This window comes from Canis aureus, chromosome 12 (assembly GCF_053574225.1).
Source record: "Canis aureus isolate CA01 chromosome 12, VMU_Caureus_v.1.0, whole genome shotgun sequence".
Lineage (NCBI taxonomy): Eukaryota > Metazoa > Chordata > Mammalia > Carnivora > Canidae > Canis > Canis aureus.
This window is the reverse complement of record NC_135622.1, coordinates 20,293,311-20,306,295: the sequence shown is the minus strand read 5'-3', so window position 1 is coordinate 20,306,295 and position 12,985 is coordinate 20,293,311. Positions and strand designations below refer to the sequence as shown.

Here is a 12,985-nt window from a genome sequence, read left to right as displayed (position 1 = left end):
GTGTATATCACTGAGATTTTGCCATTAACTGTTATTCAACAACAGCTAACAGAATGGTAGGAAATACACTTTTGTTTGAATTGAAGTCCTATAATTAATCAACACTGTGAGGTTGTCCAAATTACCTATACTTACTGAGCCTCAGTTTCCTCAAATGAAAAACCAGCATAAGTGTTTTATAGAGTTGTGAGGATTAAATCACTTAGTAGATAGAAAACATTTCTGGAAATACTAGTTATTATTCTCCAAATTTTAAGTATATTCTTTGGGCAATTTTTTAATCTCTAGGAGGAATAGGGAAAGCACTCATTAATTAAAAAAAATTTGAGACTGACACTCCTCTGAGTGGAACAACCAAATTGACTCAAAAGAGAAGGCAAGAAAACAAATCACACACACCTGATTTTCATCTTTCCAAGGATGTAATGACACACTGCCTCAAATCCATACTACATATCTGTACAATTAATGTAGTCTGTTTTGCCCACAAGTGATTCTCTGTGAAGCAAACACATTTTTCAATGCTTTAAACTGAAAGGAAAAAAAAACATTCATTTTACTTGCTTTTGGTAAGGAGACTTAGAAAAGTGACTGGACACGGTCAAAGAATAAAAAACAGACACTGTAATGAAAGATAGCATAGTTGTCTTCTTCTATATATTATGATTTTATAAGCCCAAGAACAAGCTCTTAGCAATTTATTTAATCTCTGAGAAGATTTTCTTCTTGAAAAGTATGAAAATATCAAATTGCTTATCCATGAAAGGTGTTAACATGGTCTGTAGGGTAGTATCTTAGGTAATATCAGACTCTCTCCACAGGGGTAAAGAAGCAGCTTGGGCCAAGATGCTAGCAACCATTTGTCACTCACAACACAAAAATCAAAACCTAACAAAAAGAAAAATTAGAGTAAAATCAGGTCACTTAACAGCCAAGGGTCAAATGCCGTGTTTCTTTGGACTGTGTCCTGATAGAAAGAAAATTCCTCAAGGTAGCCTATTCCAGAGAATGCCTTCATATGATATATATGTTAATGGAGTATATAATTCACTGCAGAACACTCTTTCCAGGTGTTCCTGGGAAATATCTTTTTAACTCTTTGCCTCACCCTTCCAAGTTTTCACCATTCCTTTTACTGTTCTTTTGCAAAGCAATGGTCCAGGATGCTTTCCAGTTGCTCAGCAGGCCACCCAAACCTGCCTTCCCTCTATAGGGCTCCAGCCTCAGATTCTCTTTACAAATCTCTCTTCACCAACAGTAAGCACTATTGCCAACAGACTCTGTAAAGCTTTATTAGATGACAGGCTAGCTTTGGTTGACAGGAAAATTCAGAAGTTAATAATGATTAGTAGAGTTTATTCACCTATTCCACACATATGAAACTGAGTCAATTACTTAACCTAAGTTTCAGTTTCCTTGCTATAAAATAAGTATGGTAACACTCTCACATAATTCATGAATTTGTTCTGAAAAATCAATGAAATAATCACATATGCAAAAAGTGTTAGTTTTACTTCTTTGTATGTTGTATGTGTGAATGTCCAATTCAACATGTCCATTGGCGTAGGGACCCATGGAGATCCTATAGGGCAAGATGGTTAAAAACAAAGTTTTGTTAGTAATGTAAAACATATTTTTAAAAAAAGAAAGTAAAAGATATGAAAAGGAGAAAATTTATAAATTTCTTCAACATTTCAAGAATCAAGCCTAGAAATACTGAATCATACTTTACTTTCATGAGCAATAACAATACTGTCTAATGACCTCACATTTTCATTATCACCCATTTATACATAGGGAAACTGAGGTATGAGATGGTTAAGAAACTTGCCCAAGGTCACAAAATTTGTACCTAACCTGCCTTGCTTTAGCATCTGTGCTTACAACCACTATGTCTTATTGTTTTTAAAGAAGAATTCCTAGGATAAGTTTAATGCCAGCACCACTATAGGCCTTCTGAACTAGGGAGGAAGATGGAGATATGGACAGAAATGGAAAAACCAGGAGCCAGCCTCTCTAGAGAACAAGGGTAGGAGGGGAAGAGGAGGGATGAAAAGAAATATATAAAAAAGGGAGACACATAAGGCAGGTGTCCTGATACATGTGTGGCTGCACTTTCTGGTGAGACAAAGCAGGTCCTGAAGTTCTGTTTCCCCCAGATACCTTTGGTCCCTTGAGGCAAGAATAGGATGTACGCAATGAGGCTGGCCCAGCTAGTGAGCAACATAACACCCTGGAAAGCCAAGAAGAAGATCCTGTGATGAGTCACATCCAGTAAACCTTTGACCTCCTTGACCTTGGTCCCCTTGTGTTCAACTTGTAAATAGGTTACATTACATGGTAAAGGGGACTTTGCTGATATAATTAAGGTCTCTAGTCACTAGATTTTAAAATAAGGAGATGATCCTGTATTATTTAATTGGACCCGATGTAAAGCTGAGTGCTAAAAGAAAAGAGATATAACAGAAGTCACAGAGACGTAGCAAACAAGAATATAGGTGAAGCAGGTGGTGCAGAAGAGGATGGGGAAGGGCAAAAGGATGTCAGGCAGAGTGGAAGAGGATTGCAGAAGAACTCAACCCACTGTTGCTAGAGGCGGCCATAGGAAAGCAGAAAGAGGAATACAGGTAGATTTTGAGAGCTAGGAGCTAAGAGTGGCCTGTGGCTGAAAGGCAGCAAAGAAATGTGGTCTCAGTACTACAGCCACCAGATATTAGATTTGGCCAAAACTCTCAGTAAAATTTGAAGTTGATTCTTCTCAAGGACCTCCAGCAAGGAACACAGCCCTTCAACATCTTGGTTTCAGTCTTATGAGATGCTAAGCACAGAACCCAGTCAAGTTCGCTTGGGCTTCTGGCCTTCGGAGACTATGAGACAATAAATTTGTATTGTTTTCAGCAGCTATGTTTGTGCTAAGTTTTTACGGCAGCAATAGGTGGTTCTCAGATTTGTGTGTGCTCACAATCACCTCGAGGGTATGTTCATACACAAACTGCCAGGACCAAACAGTTTGAGATTCATTAGGTGTGTAGTGGGATTGAGAATTTTCATTCTTGGGGGGCATTTTTTTAACAAGTTGTAACAAATTTCCAGATGAGACTGATGCTACTGATCCAGAAATCACACTCTGAGAACCACTGTTGTAAACAGACCAGAACCATGCATGTCAGCAGGGGCATAGTGATCAGGAACACATGGGACATCTCCATGTCGACTCTAGGACCTGTAATAATATCACCTCTGTTATTATTACAATTACTACTCTAATTGTTGTGGTTATTATACCTTTCTAAAAGATATTTACACTTTTAGGGGATTCAAGGCCTTGAAATGATTCTCAACAGGAAAGTAGAGCATCATGTTTAAATCATACATGGTTTTTTCAAACCACACATGAACCAACCCCCAATCTCTTGAAAAGTTCCAAGGGTTCTCCTGGGAGCCACCTTCTCTTACTAGAATCACTGCCATTGTAGTGATCACTGTGAAGAATGTAAAGTAACAGTAGGAGAGGGTCACCTTCCTCAGTTCACCAGAAGCAGAAATGAAGGTCAACCAATACATGCTTAATAGAGAATAAATGTTTCCAAAGAAATGGTTATTTTCCTAAATAACTTGAATTATTTGAGGACTCTAAAAATGCCTCCCAATTATTTTATCTGAAACACAATAGTAGTTCTAATTTTCTCTTGTTAATGAAGATACCTCTCATACCTAGGTACCCTATTGTAAGAGGAGCTTCCTTTCTGGAGTTGAGGAGAATATGTGTGTATGTAAATATGACAGGCAGGAGTAGAAGGTAAGAGACAAAGACAGGGAAGGATATGTGATAACCCTTCAAAATATCTCTACAAAGTAGAAGTCACAATAATTCCCAGCAAAATACACTCTGCTGCAATAGAACCAGGCTCAAATGAAGGTGGGTGAGAGTGGTATTGGGCACTCCTCCTGTGGTATCCTTGTAGAAACGGCCTGGCCTAGTGGCTTAACTATGGTAAAGTCTTGCTTTTTATTTTTTCCTCCATTAACTTTGCTCAGTTTGAGCTCATTTCCTCTCACTTTGACTACAAAGAGACAGCATATTGACCACCACAGTCCTTTACATAATAGCCATTCGAAGTCCTGGCTCCATGAACTGAGAGATGACCCAAGATGCAAGTCACAGTTGCAATTATAGGATCTATCATCATTTTTATTCAAAATTGAAGAGATGTATAATTTCCAACTGATCTTGCTATTTGCAGTTATCTTGGGGGTGGGGCAGTTAGCTCTGCTACTGTTAAAGCAAAGTTTAACATTATGCTTCAGTATTTCAATATCTTCAAGACCTTTATTTATGGTAAGTCCATACTTCTTAACAAAACATTTAACAAACAAAATGCTACTGAACAAAAATATCATTCTAATGATTTCAAAAGGATGTAATAACACTTCATGTCTAAGCATAAATGCCTACTAAAAGATACCTTAATATTTTTTGAAAATACTATTATATTCTCTTCAGAGCCTGTTATTTCTTCTACTCAAATAAAAAAAAAAAAAAAAAAACTTCACCAAAAAGGAATATATGAAGAAAGCTCCACAGCCTCAAGACTTTCAGGATGACAAGTTTAGACTAATAATATGTAGCCTAGAGCACACTGATTAAAAAAGAAATAACCATGTCCATATCTTACTGAAATGGGTTTTTATACATACAATAGCATGCTCATAAAATTTAAAACTAAGTGCCAACTTAATAGAAATTCACTACTCCTGGAGTATGCTAATAGAAAGTCAGTACTTTGAAATTCAAAATGAAAACTAGTATCTGTCAAATTCATTTCCTTGTTTTCACTGCATTCATAGTCTCATCATTTAAATTCATTTTGTAGCATAAAGAAACTCAATCTACTTCTAAATTATGGCTTGTTTCCCATTTGGGTGTAAAAATATGTGATATGCAGGTAGGCAGTGCTTACTCTGTATGCTCTGTTAGATTTCCAAAGTCCCAACAAGGACCCAAGTTTTTCTAAACAAAATATACTTGACCAAAGGGAAATATTTTTCTACCTATCTGTTATCATCCAGCAACACTGCAAATCAGATTCGGGAAGTAGATTCCAAACACTGAAAGTAAGACTATTAATATTTTAGATAAGATATTTTGAGGAAGTATCTTTATATAGTCTAAAAGTGACTTCAAATTATTTAATAGGAACACAGCTTCTCTGGCAGTTAATTTATTCTATGTCTTTCTAGCCTTCTATTAATTAGAATTCCATATGCAATGGTTATATAACTCTTATCTTCACCGGAATCTCACATTTCATATTCAGATTACAGGAAAATAGCCACCAAACTGCTCTTTTTATCCTCACTCTCTAATATAATTCAGCCCAAACCGATCTTCTGATTCATTTCTTTTCTAAAAGACCAAAATGATTGCTTAATTCTTTTCCCCAAAATATTGTTAAGTCCTCTTTGCAGCATGGCTTGGCACTCCACTTTCTGACCAGTCTATTGGATCTTATTTCTTTATGAAAAATCTGTTTCCATCAGGTTTGGACCACATTATAACCCAAGGATCATGCCACTTTCCAAAGCCCCCACCTTGGAACACCCTCTTTCTCATCAACCCACATTCAAATATTGACATCTTCCCATATCATCTTTTCTCAAACCCTTAAACTGCTACTGGGTTTATAGTCAGTAACAGAGGAGCTTATTATTATATTTTTAAAGTGGCTCATTATTAAGAAATGGACCGGAGTTGGGACGCCTGGGTGGCTCAGTGATTGAGCGTCTGCATTCGGCTCAGGGCAGGATCATGGTTTTCCAGGGAGCTTGCTTTTCCCTTGCCTATGTCTCCACCTCTCTCTGTCTCTCATGAATAAATAAACAAAAATCTTTAAAAAGGAGAGAAAGAAATGGACATTATTTTTACATAACCAACTTGGTTATAAAATCATGAGGGCACAAATCAAGTTTTTTACTTCTTTCATTTTTTTAATTAATTCATTTATTTTTTGAGAGAGACAGCACAAGTAGGGCAGGGAGGAAAGGAAGGGGGAGAATTCATCTCAAGTGGACTCCACCCTGAGCAGTCCCAGCCGAATCCCAGGACTCGGAGGTTATGACTTGAGCCGAAACCAAAAGTTTGACTTAACCGACTGTGCCACCCAGATGCCCCTTACTTCTTTTCTATCATCTATAGAATATAATAGGGTGTCAGGTCTATGTCCTTCAAAAATGTTTGATTAATATGTACATATAAAATAAGATTCAGATAATTATCTTTTTTCCTTTTTTCAAATTTTTATTATTTTTTAATCTTTTCAATAGTGGAATCCTTTTCTTAGAAATAGATTTAAAAATATCTCTTAGACATAGTTTTAGAGATATTCTTTGCTCAGTGCTTACTAGCAACTTAAAACAAGCAACATTTTGGTATTGTTTAGAAAACATAATTCATAGTCAGGATTCATTTAATTTACATATTTAAAAATACATGTGATTATTTTAACTGTATCACTAGTTTTTAGTTATTATGTTTTAAAACTGGGTGTCATTTTTGTTTAGAAAAATCTTGGGGCTTCCTTCATTAAACGAGTGAGGTCTGCTTTGATATTTCACTCACTGCCAAGTTCCTCTTGAATTTTTTGCAAAGGACTCTATAAGTTCTGCAGATTGGACCAAAGTATCTTTTAAGTCTTCTTTCTCTTCACTGACTCAAATTACCTTTTGTCCCTAAGGCTCTAATGACTTTGCCTTTCTCTGAATTCCATTGTAGTCCATCTAATTAGAATGACTACTATACAATATTTAGTTTGAACATGAATTATTTTTTTTATAATAAATTTATTTTTTATTGGTGTTCAATTTGCCAACATACAGAATAACACCCAGTGCTCATCCCGTCAAGTGCCCCCCTCAGTGCCTGTCACCCATTCACCCCCATCCCCCGCCCTCCTCCCCTTCCACCACCCCTAGTTCATTTCCCAGAGTTAGGAGTCTTTATGTTCTGTCTCCCTTTCTGATATTTCCCACACATTTCTTCTCCCTCCCCTTATATTCCCTTTCACTATTATTTATATTCCCCAAATGAATGAGAACATATAGTGTTTGTCCTTCTCCGATTGACTTACTTCACTCAGCATAATACCCTCCAGTTCCATCCACGTTGAAGCAAATGGTGGGTATTTTTCATTTCTAATGGCTGAGTAATATTCCATTGTATACATAAACCACATCTTCTTTATCCATTCATCTTTCGATGGACACCGAGGCTCCTTCCACAGTTTGGCTGTTGTGGACATTGCTGCTAGAAACATCGGGGTGCAGGTGTCCCGGCGGTTCATTGCATGAACATGAATTACCTTGTGTTGTTCTCTATTTGCTTTATATAAGTTTTGTCCTCTCTAATATACTCAGGAACGGGAACTCTGACCCTTTCACAATGATTAGCACAGTGTTGGGTATTTAGTAAAAATGTTAAGAGGATTCATGGACTTGATTCTTTGCCAACTTCACAATCGTACACACAAAAGATAACTATAGGTAAAATACAATACTAATGCTCTTATGCAGGGTTTTTCAACTGAGAACACATTGCTTTAGATGCCACTTACCTGAAAAACTAAACAAAAAGTGTTTTCTCCTCCCTCAGAATGCCTTCAGTATTCTAGGAAAGAAGTCAAATTCCACATGCTCTAGTTCCTCCTTCCTTCAATCTTTGATCATCCATCCATTCACTCAGTGCATATGTACTAAGCATCCAAAGCATACAAGGCCCAGATAAGTGCTATGGGAAACATCAAGGTGTTTCAAGCTTGCTTAATGCTCATTGGTGAGGTGAGAATTGCTCGGCCTCATCAGATTGTAAAAACAGAAACCATTCATATTGAGTAGTTAGTGCAACAGAAAAAATGGGGAAATAATCAATATCCTTCTAATTTGCTGCTAGAAAAGTGCTCAAAACAAAAATGAGCCAGATTATGAAAAAGCATTCCAGCAACTCAAGGACAGAGTCAAGAGAACAAAGTAATCATAATATTAAGATACAATATTAAAAAAATAAATGCAGATATTTAGGTAAGAGACATTTTAAATTGTTAAGTGATTATAAGAATACTTAATTAGTACCTATGGACATGTATTTTTTAAAGCTCTAGTGAGTTACTATATTTTATTTTGAAAGTCAAAGTTAAATCTGCACGTGTGCTGAATTAATAAGGAGTTAAGTTGCAGAAACTCAGAGAGAAACGACTGAAGCTTTCTATCCCTACCTCCTGAAAGTGGCTTATTCACCAGGTCTAATGTATATGGATACTGATGAGCATCTGGTGGGAACTACAGTAAATGCGAGGTAATTCCTCTGCATTGTTATCCTTGCCCCTTTCTACTGAACTGTCAGTCTTGAAAAGTCATAACACATATAGCCATTATATTTGCTTAGAATTATTTTATAGCAAGGATTGATATCTGTGCACCTATGTTACTCAGCACAGATGCCCCCTGATAAATCACCATGTCATACCTATTGATAAAGAAAATCATATGTGAAAAACACATACAGTAAAGATTTCCTTCTGGTCACAAGCATAACTATGTACTTATGAGCCAAAAATTACTTCAGGTGATATGCTTTTGTAAATACAAAAATAAAATGTCCAATGGCATTTAGGAAATGCATGTGAGTTTCTGTTGTCTGTACATTTCAAAGTAGTAATTCCTCCCACTTAGTTCATAATTTCACTTCAACAAAGATTTCATTGAAAATTCCTGGCCACTGGCCAAAGTTTATTATCATTACTTATAGTTTTATGTTCCTATCATCAAATCCTAGTGCCAGACTGAATGGGAGCCCTTGATCACTGGGAGAGCCAAGATGTGTGCAAGAGAGCAGTGTGTGAGGTCACCAGTACATGCTGAGCACCTACTCTGAGCAGTTGTTATTCAGGTACCTCACATGCACCACTTTACGCTATCTTCTTATTTCGGTTAGGTCAATATGATCACATCCCCATTTTACAGATAAGGGAACTAAAACCACAAAATGTTCAGTCATTTTGCCAAGGTTAATAGAATTTAACCAAGATTTGTTCCAAATCTGTGTTTTATTTTCCTAATATGCAATTCAACTTTCCTAATTTAAATACTTCACTTTGTACGTAATTAAGTCTCAGAGGGCAGACAAGTTAAGAAAATATATGGCTTCGTGTAGTTTCACAGAAATATATGGATAATAGGTGGGAATGTGAACTGGTGCAGCCACTCTAGAAAACTGTGTGGAGGTTCCTCAAAGAGTTAAAAATAGACCTGCCCTACGACCCAGCAATTGCATGGCTGGGGATTTACCCCAAAAATACAGATGCAATGAAACGCCGGGACACCTGCACCCCGATGTTTATAGCAGCAATGTCCACAACAGCCAAACTGTGGAAGGAGCCTCAGTGTCCATCGAAAGATGAATGGATAAAGAAGATGTGGTTTATGTATACAATGGAATATTACTCAGCCATTAGAAACGACAAATACCCACCATTTGCTTTGATGTGGATGGAACTGGAGGGTATTATGTTGAGTGAAATAAGTCAATCGGAGAAGGACAAACATTATATGGTCTCATTCATTTGGAGAATATAAAAAATAGTGAAAGGGAATAAAGGGGAAAGGAGAAAAAATGAGTGGGAAATATCAGAAAGGGAGACAGAACATGAAAGACTCCTAACTCTGGGAAATGAACTAGGGATGGTGGAAGGGGAGGTGGGCGGGGGGTGGGGGTGACTGGGTGGTGGGCACTGAGGTGGGCACTTGACGGGATGAGCACTGAGTGTTATTCTGTATGTTGACAAATTGAACACCAATAAAAAATAGATTTATTAAAAAAAGAAATACATGGATAATAAATTCCAAATATATTATATAAGGTAACTAAAACACTTGGAGAATATTCCTGACTTTTCATTTTGTCAGAGAAAATTAGACCTTTCTAACATGCATCTCTTGGCACCACTCTTAGATGATGGATCTGATCCAAAATAGCAGTTCTTTGTTCATGAATGTTCTAAAAGTCTTCAGCAAATAACTGAATACATGTAAGGATAAGCCATTTCATTCTAAGATGACCAGAATCACTTCAAGTAACCATCTGCAAGCTATTCAAGATCTTTCTCCACTCTAACGTCCTTCCCAATTGCCTTATTAAAGATGGGGCTTGTTTTTTCTTTCCTACATCTCATCTTTTCCTGCCTCCTAAGGCTTCACTCCATAAATCACAATCTCTCCTTTATATCCTCAATTCTTTCCCCTTTTCTGGTTCCTTCAAGTCAGTGAAAAGTCTTAACCAAGCAAAATTCAAGAACAAAATCTCCTCGAACCAGAAATCAAACAAACAAAAAAACCCCTCTCTACCATCTTTCTCTCTTGACATTCTATACTTCCTGTCCCCTTACAGCCTGGTTTCTGGAAAGGGTGGTCTATGATGCTTTTTTCCATTTTCTCACTACCTACCCATTCCCCATCCCACAACAATCTGGCTACTGCCCTCACCATTCCACTGAAATTAGCCTTGCAAAGTTACAAATGATCTTCTAGTTGCTTAATTCAATGGACACCATGTGCTTCTCCAGCTTATATACTAAAATTGGAAAGATGTGGAAAAGATTATCATGGTCTCTGGGCAAGAATGATAAGCAAATTCATGCAGTGCTTCATATTTTTATAGTAAGAACTCATTTTGTTATATATAGACATATCTGGATATAGAGAATATATTTGCATATAGAAAAAGTCTGGAAAGCTATACATCAAAATTTTAGCAGTAGTTATGCTGGGCAATGGGATTTAGGGCAATTCTTAAATTATACATTATATAAATACACATATATATGTATGTGTATATATATATGCTTTCATAATATATATATGTGTGTATATATATATTTCAACTTACATAATGATTAGACATTTCTTATCTAAATAAAAATAAATGTATAACCTTAAAATATCCAGTGATCCCTTTTCAGTTCTTACCTTATTGGGTCGCTCAGCATATTTAATTGTTAATTAATTATTACTGTTCTTCCTTGACTTCAAGGACCACTCCCCCTGGTCTTCCTCTACCCTCTTGGCATCTTGCTCTTCATTTCTTCCTTTTCTATACACAGTCTCTAAGTGGCCTCATTTGTGTCAGTGGCTTACATGATGCTGAAAACTCCCAAATCTATTTTTCTAGCTCAGGATTCCTGCTTGAGTTCCAGCTTCCTATATGCAATCATTTACTAGGTTTCCAAGTGCTTCAAAGTGAATTCATCCTCCCCCCCCAACCCCAAATTGGTCCAACTCCTATAGTCCTACCTCAGTGAGTAGAACCACTACTTATCAAGCCCTGTCAGAAATGGAGAAGTCATTTTTTAAAAATTTATTTCCTTTTTCTTACCTACTGTATCAAAAAGCTCAAGTCTAAAATAATTGTCTCCAGTATTTCACAAACACCACTTCTTTTCCCTCTATTGCCACTGCCTTAATCAAGGCACTCATCATTTCTTTTTTAAGTTATTGAAACAGACTCTTGACTGTCATATTAGTTCTTCGACCCCTCTAATCCCTCCTCTATTCTGTAACCCTAGTGATTTTTTCCAAAATATAAATTACATCACATCACTCTGTGTTGAAAAGTCTCTGATGACTCCCATTGCCTAAGGATAAAGTTCCAATTATATTTATTGTCCTCCAGAAAAGACTTATTGCTCAGCATCCATCTTTAGTCTTTGTGAACTATAGATTTGGTGAACTGCTAGCTATTCTCCAAACGTTCCATATTCTCTGTCACCTCTAAGCCTTTGCTCATGTCACTCCATCTGCAAAAAAAAGCTCCTTCCCTGTTTTCTTAACTTGATTTACTCTGTTATCCTCTGAGACTCAACTCAGGTTTCATTTCTTGACCTGCTCAGACCCACGCTTACTCTCAGAGCACGTTTGCTTCTCCCTCCTGTATGCTGTAAATCACATTGTATTTTAATTGTTCATTCTTTTCTTTCACAATAGAATGTTGAGATCTCTGAGGAGGAGATTTGAATTTAATAATTTTTGAATAAACACTAAGTAAATGATTGGCATACAAAAGGCAACCAATTCCCAGCTGATGTGTTGAGAAGGAGATATGAAACAAGGTTTCTTGAACAAATTTACCCATGAAATGTTACATTGCCATTCTTCAAGTCACTGAAGTAAACATAAGTGCATCTAAGGGTATTTGTTCAACCCCTATACTGACAGCTTAAAGAGCTCAAAATTCGGGAAGAGTTCCAAGAAAAATTCAGAACTTGAATTGGAGCCACTCTTACTGACAAGCATAAGGTCTTTAAAGCTGGCACTTTGCTTCAGGAATGCCATGATGTAATGCAGGCAACACAGCACACGAAGTGAGAAAAAACAGTTTCTAGTTATATCTTTACTTTCCAGCATACAAATGATTCTCTTGGCAAATCACCTGCTTCATCTGAATTTATAGGGTAGCACCTTTACAGGCCTGAAAGAACCAGACAGTTTTCTGTATTCCCTTTAGCACTAAAACAAATAATTATAACATTTCCATGTGAATGCTTTTAAACAAATTATTTTCAGTTCTTACAATACAAAGCAGATGATATACTAACTATATATAATTATTGGAGAGCTTGTTTAAGTAAGAAGTCCTTTAAGGATTACCAAGTAATCTTTGTTAACTAAATAGAAATATCATCTTTCACACACTGGTATTACTGGTCTCACAACAGGAGACCATGGCTTTATATTGGCTCTTCAATACTGGAGAGAAATTACCTGTTATCAATGGACCTTGGTCCACACTCTTTCCTCTCCTCTGATCAAAGACAGACATGCACAAAATGTTCCTTTGACTAGATGGGAAACAGGAAAACAAACGGTCTCAAGTAACACTGAAGACAGAATTACATTTAAAATGTAAGATAGGGATCCCTGGGTGGTGCAGCAGTTTGGC

General features: G+C 36.7%; 1 protein-coding gene and 1 non-coding gene across 8 annotated transcripts in view; one reads left to right on the top strand and one right to left on the bottom strand.

Annotated features, from left to right (window-relative positions):
• Window positions 1-12,985, bottom strand: part of CTNNA2 (catenin alpha 2) — a 1,080,823-nt gene that overhangs the window by 946,748 nt on the left and 121,090 nt on the right. The gene's annotated exons all lie outside the window — the stretch shown is intronic.
• LOC144281485 (U6 spliceosomal RNA) lies at window positions 10,602-10,704 on the top strand. Its single transcript, XR_013349999.1, has one exon. It is a non-coding gene; the product is annotated as a U6 spliceosomal RNA (small nuclear RNA).